Genomic DNA, 15869 nt, shown 5'->3' on the forward strand with positions numbered 1-15869 from the left:
CATGAGTGAAAGTATACATTGAATACATTGATCCTGATAAACCATGCAGAGATGCCATCATGCCTGACATAAGAGTTAGTCACTCATTGTGAAGGTCCAGGGGTGAGGCAGACAGAAGGAGTATGAGCCTTGGTGTGTCAATGCTATAAGCCAAGAAAGGCCAGGGCTAGTGTGAGGTGAGTGAAGCATTCACCTCAAATGCAAAATTAAGGGGGATGCCACAAAACTCGGTCAGCAAGGTAAACAATGCTTTAATACAACATTTTAAAAATCAAAATTGATCAAAATCTAGTTAAAAAAATAACCAAACTTTTAAATACAGGCATAATTCCACCCTGTGCCATATTAAATTTGTCACTTCAGATGAATGCCTCACTCACCTCACCTGGGTTCCAGCCCTGAAATGATGCCTGAAAAGTGAGTTTCAAAGTGAGTAGAAATTTGAAGCACTTGAGCAAGACCGTCCTCCTCATCTGACACTCACCTATGTAGATATGGTGCCTGCAATAATATACTCACTGAAAATCCCTCTTGATAAAATGGGTCTACATACTCCATGAGAGCTAGTTCAATCCTAATCTCATTCAAGTCACAACAGAGTCAGTTTGCAATAATGTTTTTTTAAAAATAACTCCTGTAGAGATTCTGAGAAACGAATGACTCCTAAAGAACAATATTTTTATCAGTCAAGTGAAGATGAATTGGAAATACTCTATATGTGTTTGAAATCTTTGTGTTTCAGAGAATAACTGTGAGAATGAGGAGCAGTGATGAGGAAGGAAGGATGAGCCATTCCAGCATGCTTGATCCTAGGTGTGGTGGCTTCTACATGGCCAATCAGAAGAAAGAAATGTCAAATAACCATCAAAGGCACAAGGCTTAATGCACCTGGACACTGGCATCACTCATGGATTTGATTATACTTTCACAAAAGATATCGGTTGTGGTATCCTTGCATGTCTAGAAAGAGTCCATGCTTTCAGATTCCATACCATTGTTCCTTATTGTCAGTGTGATGAGCAAACAAAAAGAGTAACAACTGCATGAGCCGAACTCCAGTATTTACCTAATGCTTACTTTTTAGGGGTCATAATGGAATGAACAAAATGTTATGGGTGTACTAAGGGTGGGTGATACGTTCTCCTATGGTGGGAAAAAGAAAGCCAGGAAAAACACAAGTCACATAATCAATGAAATAGGCCTTAAAAGGGGTACAGGCCTTCTCTAGATGAAAGAAAAGGATTCCAGACAGAGGCAACCACATAAAAAATGGAGTTTAGAATGATGAATAAGATATGATCCTCTTTCTCAATGAGCTTAGCTGAGGGACCATGATATACAATACAAAGTAGAAAATTCAAGGAACTATAAGACAGACATAGACAAAATACCATGAAGAGGGTGGGGGAAGGAGAGAAGACATCCAGCTTGAATTTTGCAAGGTGGATTAGGGAAAGCATCATAGAGGAGCCAACACCTGAGCTGGGCCCTAAAAGATGATAGAAGGCGAATGTGCACAGATGACAAAGACATTATGGACAAGCATGGTTGGAAGCACACAATATTAGAAGCAAAGTGTAGTTTAGTTTGGATGTAATATATGGTATACGAAAAGGAATAATGAGAGAGAATGTGAAAACCTTGGCTTGGAACCACAGAGCTGAGGACAGAAAAATCTAGATTTGTATTTTTAGGCAGTGGTTTAATGGGGATGTGAGTCAATGGTGATTTTGTGACAAGGGCATGATCAGTCTTGCTTTGATAGATAAATCAGATCACACTGTGTAAAATGGAATTAAGGGAAGAAAGGCCAAAGACAGAAAGATAAGTAAAGAGACTTTAAAAAGTCCTACTAGGGAACTTCACCTTAATTCAGGACATGGTTCTTTAAAACAAATAGAATCTGTCTTCAGGCAACTGAATTGCAAGAACTGCTAGTGTAAATAACTTACCCAAAAGAAATCCGGGCCCTTGAATCTGCCCTCAACTCACTGCCTTAAGTTAGCACCATTGTTCTGACCCTTAGTTTATACAATTGATTGATGTGTACTTTTATCATTTCCTTTATCAATTCTACCAGTTATTCAGTAAGCTTTGTAAAATGCATAGCACTAGTTACATATGGAATTCAAATGGTTTCCTCCTCTGCGTGGATCCCTCCAGCTATGGGGCCATCTGACTCAAATGTCAGCATTGCTTTTGAAGGTTCTCCATTGGCTTACAGGTTCAAATCCAAGCTTCTTGGCTAGAAATACAAAGGCTCTGTGATGGGGCCTTTTGGTGGACTCTCTCGCCTCTATTTTCAACAGTCTCTGCCCCTCAATTTACGTCCCGGCAACATCGAGGCAGGCATAGTTCTGTCCTCACAACAAGCTTTTTCTCACCTGGCCCATTGTTCTTGTTGTTGTCTTTGCCTGATAGCTCACATTGCACAACACCCAATTCTCCCTTCACCAGACTAACTGTGGCTCCTCTTAGAGCACTTCCTCAGGAAAGTCTTACCTTACAGAAGACTTAAGATTCATGTAGCAATATGTGCCACTGGATGCAATGCTATCTATAGTATGATAGGAGGAGACTGGTCATAATGCCATGAGGAAAGCAAACAATGAGCTTGGTTCTTCCTTCAATTAGTAGGGAAAAGAAATTGAATAATAGCTCTGAATTTCTATCTGTCTTCCTGCTCTTTCAAGCCACTGAGTCAATCCTGCCCATGATCTGAAGTGCTGTCATAAGCAAAGGTTGCTTCATCTAACCTTCTACCCTAGGGGACAGTCTTAACCCTCTTATTAAGGCTTCAGCAAAGAATCCGAGCAAGTTTTTTTAGGAAGCAGGGTTGATTAAACCATTTCAGCCTCTGCATCTTACACTCCATCACTGTGACATAACATGGAGACTAAAAAACATTTTTCACCCAGTGCTAACCTTTTGGGCTCTCATTTATCTTTTCTCCCTTGGATCCCAATTCAGTGTCTAGTTCTATTCTTTAAATATAGGCCAGGAATCTATTTTAACTTAACATAAAAATTCGAATAGTAGAAAATTTGGCAAACACAATACTATGGAATAAATGTCTGTATGTTTTCCAAGTGTCTGAGTGTTGCATAAGTGTGCAAATATTTACACGGAATTACATTCACAGAAAGGCATTCTCAAAGCAATGCATTCTCTACTTTATTTTAAGTTTGTAATTTGAGGGTTTTTTTCTCCCCAAATCTCCCCAGTACACAGTTGTATATTCTAGTTGTGGGTCCTTCTAGTTGTGGCATGTGGGACGCTGCCTCAGCATGGCCTGACGAGTGGCGTCATGTCCATGCCCAGGATTCGAACGGCGAAACCCTGAGCCTCTGAAGTGGAGCGCACAACCTTAACCACTGGGTCACTGGCCGGCCCCTGTAATTTAGGTTTCATGACCACTTATAAATACTTGCAGTTTACCAGTCTATATACACTGGTTCTCAATTTTCACTCCCCCAGTGTTGTCAAAACATAGACTTAAGGAAAATTTAGAATGGCAAGAGACCCTTAGAAATCTAGCCCAAAATTTGCATTTTAAAGTTTTGCATAGATTAAAGATGTGACTTGCCCAAAGTCACACAGTTAATTAGTGACATAACAATGACAAAACACGTATATCTTTACTCTCAGTTTAGTAGCCTCTCCATTGTGCCCTACCCTCTACTGCCCCAATTAAGCACTATGCTAACGAAATGGGACTGAAACCACAAACCGTTTCCCTCAAAGGGCTGATACCCCCTATCCCAGAAAGCTGGCTGGCAAATCCTGTTGCTTTCACATACTAATCCTCCAAGCCCTATCTCCAATATCACCTCTCCTCCAGGAAGACTTCTTCAGACCTCACAGGGAGTCAGTCACTTTTAACAACATAATAATAATTTTCTCTCTTTATGCCTTACTCTACCTCTGTAGTCTTTGAAATCTTCATAGCCAAGGGCCATGTTTCACGCATGTCTCTATAACCAAGAATTGTATTCCTCTGGGTGTTGTAACAAATTACCACAAACCTGGTGGCTTAAAATAACAGAATTTTATTCTCTCACAGTTCTGAAGGCCAGAAGTCTGAACTCAGTTTCACTGGGCCAAAATCGAGGTGTTAGCTAGGCCCTACTCCCTGCAGAGGCTGTAGGATAGAATCCGTTCCTTGCTGCTTCTAGCTTCTTGTGGTAGCCAGCATCACTTGGCTTGTGTTCACGCCACTCCAATCTCTGCCTCCATGGTCACATTGTATTCTCCTCTTCTGTTTATGTCTAATCTCCCTTCACCTTCTGCTTTTCAAGGATAAGTGTGATTGCATGTGGAACACTATCTCAACATATTCACTTAATCACATCTACGAAACCTGTTTTTTTCCCCATATAAAGTGATACTCAGAGGTTCCAGAAATTAAGACATGGAAAATATCTTGGGGGAGGTCATTATTCAGCTTATTGCAACCCCACTTCATAGAACAGGATTTGGCTCATAGCAGAGTCTGTATTTGTATACTTCTTTGACTAATTAGCGCATATATAAATATATATATATATATATTTTTTTTTTTGGTGTGGAAGATTGGCCCTGAGCAAACAGCCATTGCCAATCTTCCTTTTTTTGCTGAGGAAGATTGTCCCTCAGCTAACATCTGTGCCCATCCTCCTCCATTTTTTTTGTTTTTGTATGTGGGATACCACCATAGCAGGGCTTGATGAGCAATGCATAAGTCCACACCCGGGATCCAAACCTGAGAACCCCAGGCCGCTGAAGCAGAGCTTGAGAACTTAACTACTACACCACTAGGCCAGCCCCTACTTAGCATATTTTTAAACCACAGTTTGCAGGGTCAAGCTACTCCTTTGGCCTTGCAAGTCTAGGGAAACCATTTGCACTCAAGATGAGAAGCAGTCACATTCAGCTCTCAAATACCTAGATGATGAATTGATTTCACAGCTCAAACAAAATTAACTTTGGTTAAATAACTGTGGAATAAGAAATGTTTATCTTCTGCAGGTTATAAAAGCATTGCTTGTATATTGTAGGATATCAAGGGGGAAAAAGAAGAGAAAATATAAAATAAAAAATAAAAATCACCTGTAATTTCTTCACCTATAGATAATCACTGTTAACATTATGTTTATTTCTAGTATATTATACACACACACACACACACATATACGCATATGTGCATGCTTAAATACTTTTTACACTTGCTATATGTGTTCTTAATATTCTAAATTATTATTGTACATACAGTAATATACATATATATCATATTTTATTAGATGGTTTAAATCATATTATGCGGAACATTTTTGTAGCCTATTTTTATTCAGTAGGCATTATATCATTAACATTTTCCCTTGTCATTAAAAAGTCTTTGTAAACATCATTTTAATAGCTGCATAACGGTCCATCATGTGGATGTACCATAATTTACTTTACCATTCCCTTGATGTTATGCAATTGGGCTGTTTGTAAAGACTTCTTGCAGCACTGAATTATAATACAATGAAAGGCACCTATCAAGGTCAACTCAGTATTGGTGAAAGTTGATGAATCTATTTTTAAAGACTAGGAAATGTATGCTTCCATCTAGCCACATTTAACAGAGAATATTGAAGTACTCACGTTTAGACTATGTATTAAGGTGGCTTTGTCACCCTATCCCATAGCTCAGTTACCTATGGTCCAGTGATCTGCAGCACAGGTTTGTCAAGAGCCCGAGAATATGGGATGAGGAAAGATGTGTGGCAAGTGGGGAAGAGTTTAATGAGGGACAACCTGCAATACTTCCCTGTGGGATAAAGCCCAATCCAGTTCCTCATGTGAGTCAGTCAAAGTGTGGGACACCGAGGGTGCAAGGAAAGTCAATGTGGAAGTCGCCACTGAGTGGCTTAGTTACCACCAGTGAGCTGGGAAGATGCAGAAGTTTGGAGAGCTGGAGGGAGAGTAGAAAGAATGAGTGGGGTTAAGATTTTTATACCTGAAGGGCCAGAGTAACTCTGTCAGACAGGGAGATATGGTTTGTGCTTTCTTTTATCCATATTGATTTCCAATACCTTGTGCCTTTTCCCAAGTCTTACAGGGACTAAAGATCACTTTTCATAATTCAGTATGTAAGAGCCTACTATATGCTAGGCTTCTTGCAAGTGATTGTATATACATCATCTCTATTCATCCTCACATCAACCCTATGGCATAGTATTATTATCCCCATGATAAATAAAGATAACTGATGCTCAGCAAGGTTAAGCACATACTCAAGATCGTACAAGATGTGCTGGTTCCGGAAGTTGTGTTCTTAAGTTCTATCCTCTACTTTCATTCCCGACCTAGATCACATGTCTCAAGATATTCAGGTTCTGTGACTCTGGGTGGTACCTAAACCTAGCGCTTCATAAATGTGTGTCTTGGGGTACACAGAAAGACCAGGAGCTGAATGTGCATATGATCTCCCTACTGGAAAAACAACTCAAAGCCTACGGCTCACTCCTGGTGAGTTAGTTTTCTCATGGACACTCAGGGTCATTTGCTTTCAATCTCCTCAGTGCTTACTTAGGATCTTTAAATACATACAACAGTCACAATGAGTGTTATTGCTAGCAGAATTCAGTAATTATTCGAAAAGAAAATAAAATTTAAGAGACATAAAATTGGAGATAAAGGTGTCTTTAAATAATATAACTCAATACTTGAAGGAAGGGGAATGATTTCTGAATTTCAGAGCATTAACAAACACACTTGCTCATACTAAGCCGGGAAAGATTTTTTGCTTTAAAGTTTAAATGATTTTTCTTTTCTTCACAACCATTGGCCACCCACTTTTAACATTATATTTAATACCAACTGCAATGACATCGATTGTTCATTTTATTGAACTATATATCACTGAGGAGGAGGAATCTGATTTAATTTCTTTTGTTCATGTGAACCAGTTTTGCCTAGACATCCTAAAACTTAACTAAATTTTTATATTTTCTCCGTACTTAACTTGTTTTCCCATAATTCTTTCCATATACATGTGATTTTAGCTCTGTTCTATATGATCCCCCATCATAGTTTAACAAAGACCTCTTATTTTTGCCTGGTTAAAATTGTAGACTCGTTAAAAACTAGGATCAAGTTGATGCTGCTTCTTCTGCCCTTCTTACCATTCATGTTCTCTGATTATATTACAGTGTTGGGATTGTAAAATATCAGATTTTTAAAAGTGCTTCCATGTTCATTGAATGCAAATTGTCTTTTATTACTAGGAACACCTTCTAACAGTACCACAAAATGGTTCACAAACATTCTTTTGAACATTTTCATTGACAGGAAACTCATTCAATCTTGAGGTGGTCAGTTCCATCTTTGGGTACTTACAATGGTTAGCAAAGCCCTTCTTTTCCTTATTTTAACCAAAGTTCATCTCCCCAAGGCTTCCTTTAACTAGTCCTAGTTTTATCAGATGAGGCCACAGAGAAAAGTCTAATTCCTCTTTCACAGGTTTGAAAATACTATAATTGTAGTATTATAACACTCTGGTACTGATACAGAGTCATTAATAATGATAGCTAATTCTTAGATTGTGCTTACTGTATGCCAAGAACTGTTCTAAATGTTTTACATATATTAACACATTGTAATACTCACAAAAACCCTATGTAGTAGATTCCTTTATTATCCTCATTTTACGCAGAGGAAATTGACACATAGAGAGAGTCAACAAATTGCAAAAGGTCATGCAATTAGTGATGGTGGAGACAAGATTCAAACTCAGGCTCTCTGGCTGAGGCCACTGGACTATATATATGGAACTTGATTTATATTATGTTACGTTATGTTATGTTGCATTACAATATGTATATTACATTGTGTTATATTATCATGCATTCTAAATGGATTAAGAAGTTATATGTAAAGTATCAAGTCATTAAAGAACTTAGGAAAACATAGGTAAATGTATATTTCTGATCTCCCTCCACCAGTATGGTTCTCAGAATGCAGGCTAGATCCTAAGGGGGAAGATTAGAATACTTATTTCTGGATAAACGACTTAAAGGTACAGTACGAATACATGGGCATCTGCCACACTGAAGTCCACCAGTCAACAGCAACTGCATTTGCTCAAAACGTCCAAATGCATTTTCACTGTCTCACTCTTAAATATGTAGACAGCCAAGGGACAACAGACATTTGAGAAAATTCTCCAAAGGAAACATAGAGACCTTAATAAATAAACAAGAAAAAACTAAGAAGAAACAGAAATAATTTAAGGAGCAAAATTTATCATTAATAATCATTAATCTCAGAAAAATAAGATGAAATATTAAATCCATAAAATAGGACAGGATAATATTAAAAAAGAAACATCCCCCAAATAAGAAAATGGTCTTAGAAAATAAAAATATGATTCCAAGAATTTTTTTAAATATCATTACAAACTGAGCAATAAGAATCAGTATATAGCGCAGAAAGTGAAACTTAAAGATCAGAAACATAGTAGACAAAAAAATAAGCAAATTAAAGAATTAATTTAAGATATCCAAATTATAATGAGTTGCAGAGAGAGAGAGGAAGGGAGGAGGATGGAAGGAAGAAAGGAAAGAAGCAAAGAAGGTAGGAAGGAAGGGAAAAGAGGGAGGAAGGGGAGGAAGAGAGAAAAGAAGGAAGAAAGAAGAGACAGAGAAGACATATTTTTAAATGATTCCTAGAATACAATAATGATTCCTAGAACTGAAGGAGAAGAGATTATAATTTGTAAGGTTCTGCCATTTCCCTATCACATTAAATGATATACGCACCATACAAAGGCATATCATGAAATTTCAGAACTCCAGGAATGAAGAGAAAGGTCTGAAAGTTTACAGAGAGTTTAGAACAATAGGTCACATTCAAAGAATCTGGAGTTATAGTCCATCAAACTTCAACGGCATTATTGGAAGCTAATTTGATAATGAAACAATGTCTTAGAAATGAGAGAAAATGATATTCAACTTAGAATTTTATGTCAAGAAAAAAGTATCAATCAACAGTGTGTGGAAAATATATTTTCAGATAAGCAGTGCCTACAAATTTATCTTCTTTGCACTTTTAAAAATAAAGCTATGGAAAATTTGCTACATCAAAATAAGAGAGGAAGCCAAGAAAGAGAAAAAGATGGGATCCAGCAAACAAAGGATCCAACACAGGACGTTTCCAGCATGATCACACTTTGTATGTCAATCAGTGTGATCTCCTTAAATATAAATCAGGTCACATTTCTCCCATGATTATCACACTGTGATGTCTTCCCATCACACTTACAAGATAAAAATTCTTTTTCTTTTGGCCTATTTCTCCAACTTCAGCTTGTAATACTCGCCTTCTGTCTGTCAATGCTGCAGGCACATTGACCTTTCATTAGCTCCTTGAGTATATCCAATGGCTTCCAGCACTAGGTTTTGCGATCTATTTTCTATTCCCTGGAATGCTTTTCCCTCTGATCGCCACATAGCTGGATCCTTTTTTTTAATACAACTTCAGTAGCAAATACCATGTCCTTCAACTTCCTGTCTGTTTATTTACAATTGTACTGCCATCACTCTTTATTGCCTTTACACTGCTACACTTTTCTTCACAATACTCTACATTATTTTATTTAATAATTCATTGTTTTTCTTTGCTTCTATAATGTAAGCTCCCTGAGGGTAGGAGCTCTGCCTGTTTTATTTCTTTGTAAACTTCCATCGCCCAATAAGTCCCTGGCACATGGAAGATGCTCCTTAAAATATCTGTGGCATGAAGCAAATTTACCAAGATGTTAATAATGTTGTTTTGAAGCACGAAGTTATGGATGACGTTTCAAAATACCTTTTAATACATTTTAGTATTTTCTAAAATTTCTGTAATCATTTAACACTTCCATAATTTAAAAAGTAACAATATTCTAATGTTCTAGACTAGAAAAAATTCAGTGGAAATTGTCCTCAGAAATAACGTCTATTGGGTTGTGACAGTTTATGCCCGCCTAAATGTTATGGAAGTTAAACATCCTTCTAAAATGACACTTCCATGAGGATTTGCGATGGTAATCTGGTCCCTTCCACTCTCTACTGGATTTCCAGTAACGTGATTTTAGGAATATAAAAACACAGCAGGAGAATCTGCATCTGAGTTGGAAACTGCTCTGTCCCCTCCCCAGCTTTCCACATTTCAGCGTTTGGCATCATCCTATTACTCAAGCCCTCAAATCCAGTCTTGGCCCCTCCCTCTCTCTCACTCCCCATCCTTTTGGCCCAGTGTTAAGCATATAGTTCCTGGCACAGGGTAAGGCCTCAGTAAAGGTTATGTCACAGAAGTGCTTAAGACATAGCTTTTGATTAATCTCCTTTTCTCCACTTTTTTCCAGGAAAAAAAGCAACTAATCAAATTTCCAAAACATAAATTATCAGCAAATGAATTGTATATGCACAAGTATGTGAAAGGTAATATGTAAAGCTAATTTAAACATTTTTAATTGAGATGTAATTGACATATAACATTGTGTAGGTTTAAGGTGTGCAATGCGTTGGTTTGATACATTTATATGTTGCAATACAATTACACAGTAATGTTAGCTAACACCACTATCAAGTCACATGATTTCATTTTTGTGGTGAGAACAATTAAGACCTCTTATCAACTTTGAGATTTATAATACAGTATTGTTAACTATAATTGCCAGGCTGTGCATTAGATCTCCAGAACTTATTTATCTAGTAGTTGCACGTTTATACCCTTAAACAACATCTCCCCAATTCCCCTACTCCCCAGCTCCTGGTAATTACAATTTTACTCTGTTTTCACAAGTTTGGCTCTTTTAGATTCCACATATAAGAGAGATCATACAGTATTTGTCTTTCTCTGTCTGACATGTCATTTAGCATAATGCCCTCAAGGTCCATCCACGTTGCCACAGATGGCAAGATTTTCTTCTTTCTCATGGCAGAATAATATTACAGTGTGTGTGTATGACATCTTCTTTATCCATTCATCCGTTGACAGACACTTAGGTTGTTCTCATATCTTGGCTGCATGTAATGCTGCAATGGACATGGCTGTGCAGATGTCTCTTTGAGATACTGAGGAAAAGTTATTTTAATATGTGCTTTACAATCCCTTACCCTCATCTCCATTAAAGCAGCATAGCTGCTCTATAAGTCAGTGCTACAACCTGATGGACCCCTTTCTTCCTGATGGCCAGGGACTCTTATGTATAAGTAACAGAAAGTGTCATAACCATGGACAGCACAAAGAGCAGCTCCTTTGCTCTTTTCCTATCAGACTGGTCCACTAAGAGACAGTGCACAAGAAACTAAGACTTTCTCATCTAAAACAACACCGGGATATAATATATTTTGATATCTAGATATATCAGATAGATATAGAGAAAGACAAAACAATGGAAATAAAGTGACTTTCCCCTCTGGCCATAGATAGAGAGAAGAGGGCAAACTCTGTGTTCAGTGAATCCAGTGAGGAGGCAGCCAAGGTAGGACCTGGCCCAGTTCAGAGCCTGATTTTCTGAAGCCTATCCTTAGTGGGAGAAGGCTGTAGAAACTTGCTGTCCAATAGAACTCTCTGCAATGAGAATAATGTTCTGTATCTATGCTACACAGTATGGTAGCCCCTAGTCACACATGGCTATTGACAGCTTGAAATGTGTCTTGCATGACTGAGGAACTGAATTTTTAATTTTATTTCAATCTAGTGTCAGGAATACAAAACAAAAGCAAAACTAAGAAAATAACCTCTCTACTCGCAAGGTGTGAGTAGGGAGGCTTCTCCTCATAAGTCTGAATGTACTCTGGGAATGATCTGGGTGACTGAGGAAGGCAGGCCCTTAAGAGAGGCAATGATGGCACTGAGGAAAGGTCCCCAGACAAGGAGTCCCTGCTCAGTCCTGCCAGTCCCAAAACTGCATGAGCTGAGCGATCTCTTTCTTCTTTGGACCCTGTTTCCTCTCATGCTAAATGAGTGGGGTTGAATTATTTTTTAATGGTGAATTCAGAAGAGATCAAACGCAATCACTATCATAAGAGAAGCATAGCAATCCATTCTTTGGGGAAGGGTGAAAAACCAATGCAGTAGAGAAAACAGTCTGGGAGTAGCTAGAAAAAAGACTGCAGCAGAAACACTCATGTGAAATCCAGCGATGTTGCAAACAATGGTCATTACAGTTATAGCAGCCACTCTTTGAAAGCTTATTGTGGGTTAAATTTTGTTCTAGGGGTTAGATATGCTTTGATCTGATTTAATCCTCACAACATCTCTAAGAGCTGAAGTATTATCATTGTCTCCATTTTACCGCAAAGAAAGCTGAGGCTCAGATACATCAGGTTACTTGCCCAAGGCCATATAGTCAAGAAGTGGGGAAACTGAGATTTGGTCACATGATTGTTTTTCTACTATGATATTGCTGTAACTAATAGCTGCTATTTACAATGCTTACAACAGACCAGGTAATACAGTAGTGTATTTCTATATATTACCTTATTTACAACAGCCCTGACAACAGTTTTCTAGAAACTAACCCAAGCACTCCCCAACTCCATGCTTTGAGTGCCCCTGACCTGTAGAATGGACTCTTGCTCAGATTGCTTTGGAGTGGGGAACACAGTCCTTAGAAGGGTCTACATCTTTTGGATTGGGGGCCTTTCTCTGCACTTTCCAAACTTTCCATTTTTCACTTTAACCTCACTCAATTCCACTTATTTGAATTCACCCTTCAGTCTCATCTTGACAAAAGCCTTGACTTGCAGTGATTCAGAGCACTTCACACTGCATAAAAAAGCAATTTTTAAAATGTCATAAAATATTCTCCTGGGGCAATGATTTTTAATATTAAACATCATCTGAGATTCTGCATAGCAGAGAAAAAGTGGACAGATGGTACAGCCATCACTTAACTGAAGCAAAATGACTATGTCTACAATTTATACGGCATTGCAAGCCCCAACTGAGAGAGAATGAGAGTACCACCTCCACATTAATTTGCTTCCTAATACCTGATATGAAACAGAAGACCAGGTAAAGCAATAGGACACATCAACCTGATTTTCCTCAAATTTCTCTGGGAGAGCACCCACTTAGTCCTGATTCCAAAGAAGAAACATCAAGGCAAAGCTAGAACTCTCAGCAAACTGTGGCAAAGGTGGTGAGATTTTTACAGCAGAAAGTGGCATCCTTCTTTCTGAAAGTCAAATTGAATAATAAATCTTAAGCTGTGGTGGCAAAGGGCAGACTGAGACTGAATATTCTGAATACTCTGTATGTAATGCTCATCCTTTTGATTTCACTTAATTTGGGGACAGGTAAATTTGAAATATTATGATAATTTATTCTCTCTCTCTCCTCCCCTCTCAATGTAGAATTAGAGTGCTACCCAGAGATAGGCCATATTTTCCTTACCCACCAACATCACTAACAAATGTCCCCTGGCTGGAAGCTCATTCTCAACCAGTGCTCCCAATCTATGAGTAAAGCACAAACAACTGACAAACTTCCCTAATAAAAAGTTGACATTAAATTTGCCATAGTCTTTACAACTATTCTTCGGCATGTTTCCATGTGTACACTGTACTGAGGAGTTTCACTTTTAAATTCACACTATTTTCACTCCACAGTGGTTTACATTTGTCAACTTCCTGCTTACATCCCAGATATTTATTGAGCATCTATCATGTGCAAAGTACAGCCTTAGTGGATTTGAGGGATATCAAGAGGAAAAGCCTCAGAGTCTTCTCTAAAAAGTATAGAGTCTATGAAAATGCTGAGATCCATCATTATGATTGTCTCTGAGAGGATAAACAGCCTCTTTTATGTCCAGCCACCACCACTGCACACATAGCCACCAATATTTCAAATTCTGTCTAGATTTGGATGGGAAGTGGAGGTGAGGACTTCCAACATAACTGCACATCAGAGAACTGTAGCAAAAGAACATGCCTAACTAGAGAAAAAATTGGATCATCTCCCACCTCTACCCCACTGTCGCCTAGAGACAAGATCTTCATATGAGCTCTAGTGATGCTGTGGGGTTTGTTCCAAAGGGAATATTTTTGTAACTTTAGTAATCAAAGATATTATAATTGTACTTTTTAGATTAATTTGAACCATAAAATAGTTACGGAAAATGACTTTCTGAGAATTTTCATAAAATCCTTTTTTGGGGAAACACCCTTCATAATTATCATTCTAATGAATGGAGGGAAACACATACAAGTAATTCTATGTCACATGGTCTGTGTTCACACATACCTGAAAAGTTTGGGTGAGTTAGGGTATTCATTCAGCAAAACTAGCTGAACAAAAAGCAAAGTGCTGGGAACAGTATTATGAGTAAATGTGTATTGCACAGGGAAAAGTGGAGAAATAATGATAAATTAAACACAAGGTAAGCTTAGATTTTGGTATTACAACCTACCCACCACTGAGAAATATCTTCATTGTGAAATTATATTATGATTTCTGAAAATATACCAGCTAAACCAACACACCACACATTTCTCACCAATACCATTCTCCCAGAAGTTCTTTCCCTTGGAAACTGTAATATTTGGAATTTCTGAGTACAATTTAGAGCTGTGTTACTTCTTTTGGTCAAATGCACAAGTCTATAAGATCAAAGAGCAGAGGATTAATATTCTAAATATAGAGAGAGATTATCAAAATCAATAAAGACCCAAGTAGATAAGCAAGGGAAATTAAACAATTTCACAAAAACAAACAAATACCAAACAAATATATCATGACCCAAAGAATCAGCAAGATACATTAAAACAAAGATGAGATACAAGTTATGATCTATTGATTTAAATGCTAATCCCCAGTACTGGTAAGAGCTTTGAGAAGGGTAAGGGGCAGAGAAGCCAGTACTCTTTTACATTACTTTTGGAAAGCAATTTGGAAATAAATATGAAGAATCACAAAGCTCTTCATTGCTTTTGATCCGGTAATTCTATTTCTGGAAATCTATCCTAAGGAATTAAAAAAATATGCACATAAAGATCATGTAAAACATCTCAGAATTATAAAATCCTAAATGTTGGATCTCATCAAGATGGTAGTGTAATCAGTCTCTTAACTCATCTCCTCCCACAAACACAACCAGGTTACAACTATTTTTGGAAAAATTACCCTGGATTGAAAACTGAAAACTGGATAAAAAGAACCCCCACAACAAGGGAGAGTCCTGACTAAAGCAGAAGAGGCAGAAATTCCTGCTGGAGAGAAAAAAAGCCACTTTCAGGAGCAGCAGAATTTCTTAGCTGGACAGGCAGGAGCCACGCTAAGGTATGCAGCCCTCCCTGGAGGAGTGAGGTCTGGAGCAGGTGCTGATACTGCTATAAGCATCCTTCAGACTCAGCACAACTGAGACGAGGGTCTTACTATCTGGCTTCGCTTGCTATTAACTGTAGTGTGGATACCCGCAGAAAAGCTATCAGCCAAAAGCTGAAAAGACCCAGGTCTTAAAGGGCCCACGCACAAACTCACCTGTCTCAGCAACCTAAAATCTCCAGAGAGAAGGCTGACAGTCCTTTGGTGAAAAGATACTCACCTGGCAGGGTCTGGGGGCATCTCAGTGAGAGGAGGGATCTCTCTGAAGACTGAGACATTGGTGGGGGCCATTGTTCTGACCTGGTCCAAGCATGCTGACACAGAGCCCGGCGGATGCCATTGATGTTCTTCCCTTGGCCTGTTAGCCCAGTGGTCTGCCACACCCACTACAGCACAGATTTACTCCAGTTCAGCCAGGGCAGGCAGCCTGCCCTAGGGACTGGCCCCACCCAACAGCAAGCCTGCTACTTGCTGCAGCAAGACTACTGTCCAAGAGTTCCCTTAGACCATTCTTATTCTGCCTAATTCTT

The 15869-nt window shown here is 38.4% G+C and overlaps 1 pseudogene; it reads right to left on the reverse strand.

The window, feature by feature from the left end:
* The window catches only part of LOC100057223 (heat shock-related 70 kDa protein 2-like), a 48903-nt pseudogene extending 33273 nt beyond the window's left edge, over window positions 1-15630 (reverse strand).
* Window positions 15631-15869: the final 239 nt, after the last annotated feature.

The sequence above is a fragment of the Equus caballus genome, chromosome X (genome assembly GCF_041296265.1).
Source record: "Equus caballus isolate H_3958 breed thoroughbred chromosome X, TB-T2T, whole genome shotgun sequence".
Classification (NCBI taxonomy): Eukaryota; Metazoa; Chordata; class Mammalia; order Perissodactyla; family Equidae; genus Equus; species Equus caballus.